The sequence below is a fragment of the Moschus berezovskii genome, chromosome 26, assembly GCF_049115385.1.
Source record: "Moschus berezovskii isolate FMDL1 chromosome 26, NW_MosBer_1.0, whole genome shotgun sequence".
Taxonomy (NCBI): domain Eukaryota; kingdom Metazoa; phylum Chordata; class Mammalia; order Artiodactyla; family Moschidae; genus Moschus; species Moschus berezovskii.
In genome coordinates, this window is record NC_142485.1 from 9,070,091 (window position 1) to 9,075,183 (window position 5,093).

Below are 5,093 nucleotides of genomic sequence, written 5' to 3' on the forward strand. Positions count from 1 at the left end.
AGGAGATGACCTGGAGAAGATGAGAGCACGTGAGCTAACACCTCCTTGTTCACATGGTTCCAATAGGTCTTCAATTGTCACCACTATGCAGTGAGACAGCGAGGTCTTAGCGAAGCATTTGCTTTAGTTTCACAGAAAAAAGGGAAGAAGGCGGAGACTTTAAAAGTGATTGTCCCAGGGTTTCCTGGGGGTCCAGTGGTGAAGAATCTGCCTTGCCAAGAGACACCAGTTCGATCCCTGATCCAGGAAGATCCCATGTGCCACGGACTAAGCTGCAACTACTGAGCCTATGCTCTAGAGCCCGGAAGCCGCAGCTGCTGAGCCTCGGGCATGCACCAGAGCCCGCGCTCCGCAGGAGAGAAGCCGCCCCCAGTGAGATGTTCTCACACCACAGAAAGAGAAGGCCCCGCTTGCTGCAGCTAGAGAAAGCCCAACATAGCAACGAAGACCCACCAAAAAATAAAATAAATAAATGCATATATTTTTTAAACGATTGTCCCAGGAAGAGGCATAATAGGTGGCACGGGGTGGAAAGAGCTCAGGTGAATTCGTGTCATCAGCTTTCTTACGCTATTGATCTCACCACCCATGCGCACGTGTTTTGATAGGAGTCCCCACTCTGTTTTATCACAGGTGGGTCACAGTAAACCCAAGCTTGGCAGTCCTACGTGAAGCAGCCGGTGTTCTTATTTTCTTGTTGTCAGCTTCCTTCCAGCGTCCACGAGTCACAGCATCGTCTCACGGGGCGACAGCCCCTCTCCGCACGAGCACCCTCCCCTTTCTCTGTACCTTGTTTTCAGCTCTGGCAGGATGCTGTGGTTGGGATCAAGTGGGGATATGCGAAGGCCTTTCCTTCTGGGGCATCAGCCACCACCGCCCGCTGCCGTGGGGCCGTCCATCTAGAGACTGAGCAGGGGGCGATGGGACGCCGGGGGCATGGCTGGAGGTGAACGTCAGCGTCCTCAGTCTTGACCATCGCAGCCACGACTTCACAGTGCCTGTGAGATGTGAGCGGGGGACGCGGAGCGTGTTGGAAAGAGCACGTCCTTGTGAGTAAGAGGGTGTGTGTGCTGGCTCCTTGCTGGCTTTCACTTCACCTACTCATTCTTCCTGTGTGAAATGTACACAGCCTGGTCCAGCTACCTCATTATGAGGATGGAGAGATGGGGACAGGTGAAAGCACTTTGTAGATAAAATAAAACTCTCTACAACTGAATATAACTTGCTCTATAATGCAAGTGTTATACTCATCATCTCTCGCCCTTGCAGCAGCTCTGAGACTCAGACAGGAAGTAATCATCGGTCCATCAACTCCTTCCTTCATCAAAAATTCATGGCGTCCTTCCTACGTGACATGTTTCATTCTAGATGTCAACATTTATTGTATCATTTAGTTTATTATTAACTCACACCCAGAGCTAGGCTGAGCTGTCTTGTATATAAAGCAAAAGGAAAAACCAGTGATACCAACCCTACTTTTTCATCATGCATCTCTTTACATTAACTTTAATTTTTTTTAAAAAAAATAATGCATGAAAATGTTATTTATCTTATTGCTGAGTTTTTTTGGTGCTCCTTTGCATTCTGTACCTGGTTCAAGTATTTTGCTTACCTCACTCCGGTCTTAGCTCTGCTAATAACCCTGTGAGGTAGGCATTATCCTAATCACGTCACAGAAAAAGAAATTTTAGTTCCGGGAGATTAGCTAACTCGCCCAAGGTTGCAGTATGAATAAGAGGTAAAGCAATAATTTAGATCCAGATCTCTGTGACTTTACCACACTGTGTCCTGCTATCTTTTAATAGATGGAATGTACAGGAAAATTCCTTTAAAATTTAGAAAGGACTATTACCATTTGAAAGCTTATTTATACTCTCAGTGTGTTTCATTTTGGGATTAAATACTTGTGTAGTTTAGACACTCATTTTCTTTGTATTACACAGCATCATGATATACATGTACTACAAAATAATGAACATTACCATACCTGTAACATACAGATAGGAGTTTAATAATAGTTACATATATAAAATCATATCCAGTATGTTGTTGTTTTATGCACTAAGTCGAGTCTAATTCTTTGTGACCCCATGGATTGTAGCCCACCAGGCTCCTCTGTCCCTGGGATTCTCTAGGCAAGAATATTGGAGTGGGTTGCCATTGCCTTTTCCAGGGGATCTTCCCAGATCTGGGATAGGATCTGCATCTCCTTCATTGGCAGGCAGATGCTTTACCACTGAGCCACCAGATCCTTCCACATGTATTATCTGTTTGTTCTTCACAAATCAATGATTTAGAATAGATGAATATAATTTTCTGTTTCTTGAATGAGGAAATCTAGGCTTACAGAGAGTTAATGACTTACGGAAATTTATACTCACTCCCCGCCACCCCCAATTTCATTGTCATAACAGGCCAAAGGTGGTCACAGCTATAATCAGCACGCTACAGGCGAAGAAACTGAGGCCAGAGAGGTGAAATGTCTTGCTCGAGGTTACAGAGCTGCAAGTGGACAGGAGAATTTGGACCCAGGTTTCTCTTGACTCCGGAGCTCAGGGGCTCATCTTCCACCATCTGCCTGTGTTTGCTGAGGCCTGGGGGAGTGTGGCTGGAGGAGCAGGAAGAGCTGTGCTCTGACTCCTGCTCCCTTTGACTATCAGACCGATCAGAACGTGCGAGCGTGTGCGTGCTGGGGTTGTGGGTGCCCAGGGCAGACGGGGCGCAGTAAGAGAGAGAGGAGGTGAAGGGAGGAGCAGGAAATCCAGCCTGGCTGTGCCAACCCCTGGCAGGAAGCACCTTTGCCTGTTCAGCCAGGCTGTGGGCAGGCAGCAACAGTGTGCAGGGTCCACCCTGGAGACTCGGTGCACAACCAAGCTGGAGGTGGTTTCTAAGGGCAGGAGTTAGGCAATCAGCTTGGCTACCTGAGTATGTAAATGAGCAGGACCCTCAGGGGCCTTTCAGGACAGACATTCCCTCCACCCCCACCCCAGGTCCTGCACTTGCCTCCCTGTTTGTAGAAAAACTGTAGCCTCCTAGGCCCTCCCTGAGCTCCAAAACACAGATTTAATTAGAGGTGGGAAAATGCAGAAACAAAGGGAAATAGTCAAGCTAGAAATAATAATAATAAATTAGTCATTGAAAGAAAGTCAAAGACCTTTAGTTCTTCCTCGAGGGGAACTGATAACATTCTGTGCCAAATCCTTTGAGCTGCTTTGCAGCTATTGAAACCCCTACCAGGTGGAAGGCCTTAGAAAGCATCACTAGGAACAAAGCTAGTGGTGGTGATGGAATTCCAGTTGAGCTATTTCAAATCTTGAAAGATGATGCTGTGAAAGTGCTGCACTCAATATGCCAGCAAATTTGGAAAACTCAGCAGTGGCCACAGGACTGGAAAAGGTCAGTCTTCATTCCAATCCCAAAGAAAGGCAATGCCAAAGAATGCTCAAACTACCGCACAATTGCACTCATCTCACACGCTAGTAAAGTCATGCTCAAAATTCTCCAAGCCAGGCTTCAGCAATATGTGAACCGTGAACTCCCAGATGTTCAAGCAGGTTTTAGAAAAGGCAGAGGCACCGGAGATCCAATTGCCAACATCCGCTGGATCATGGAGAAAGCAAGAGAGTTCCAGAAAAACATCTATTTCTGCTTTATTGACTATGCCAAAGCCTTTGACTGTGTGGATCACAATAAACTGTGGAAAATTCTGAAAGAGATGGGAATCCCAGACCACCTGACCTGCCTCTTGAGAAACCTGTATGCAGGTCAGGAAGCAATAGTCAGAACTGTACATGGAACAACAGACTGGTTCCAAAAAGGAAAAGGAGTGCGACAAGGCTGTATATTGTCACTTTGCTTATTTAACTTATATGCAGAGTACATCATGAGGAACGCTGGGCTGGAAGAAGCACAAGATGGAATCAAGATTGCTGGGAGAAATATCAATAATCTCAGATATGCAGATAACACTACCCTTATGGCAGAAAGTGAAGAGGAACTCAAAAGCCTCTTGAGGAAAGTGAAAGAGGAGAGTGAAAAGGTTGGCTTGAAGCTCAACATTCAGAAAACAAAGATCATGGCATCTGGTCCCATCACTTCATGGGAAATAGATGGGGAAACAGTGTCAGACTTTATTTTTTTTGGGCTCCAAAATCACTGCAGATGCTGATTGCAGCCATGAAATTAAAAGACGCTTGCTCCTTGGAAGGAAAGTTATGACCAACCTTGATAGTATATTAAAAAGCAGAGACATTACTTTGCCAACAAAGGTCTGTCTAGTCAAGGCTATGGTCTTTCCCGTGGTCATGTATGGATGTGAGAGTTGGACTGTGAAGAAAGCTGATGGCCGAAGAATTGATGCTTTTGAACTGTGGTGTTGGAGAAGACTCTTGGGAGTCCCTTGTACCACAAGGAGATCCAACCAGTCCATTCTAAGGGAGATCAATTCTGGGTGTTCATTGGAAGGACCGATGCTAAAGCTGAAACTGCAATACTTTGGCCACCTCATGTGACAAGTTGACTCACTGGAAAAGACTCTGATGCTGGGAAAGGTTGGGGGCGGGAGGAGAAGGGGACGACAGAAAATGAGATGGCTGGATGGCATCACCGACTCTGTGGACATGAGTTTGAGTGAACTCCGGGAGTTGGTGATGGACAGGGAGGCCTGGCGTGCTGTGATTCATGGGGTCGCGGAGAGTCAGACGCGACTGAGTTACTGAACTGAACTGAACCAGTTGGAAGAAGTTAATTGCAAGCTGTCCATAAACATGTAAACCGCATGGAACCCGAAAGTTTCTGGCCGATGATGCTGACTCCTGATTACCTACCAATCGGAAGAACATCCATGAGCTGGTCACATATCCTGCAACCCTCCCCCTCCCCCTGTCTTTAAAAACATTTCCCTGAAAGCCACCAGGGAGTTCCGGTCTTTTGAGCACTAGCTGTCTGGACTCCTTGTTTGACCTTGCAAGAAATGCTGTCCTCTCTTCCACCGCAACCCCATGTCAGTAGACTGGCCTTACCCTGAGGGTAAGCAGACCTAATTGCATAAACCTGGAGTGATGAGTAATGGGTGATAAGTTGGCTCTGGTATA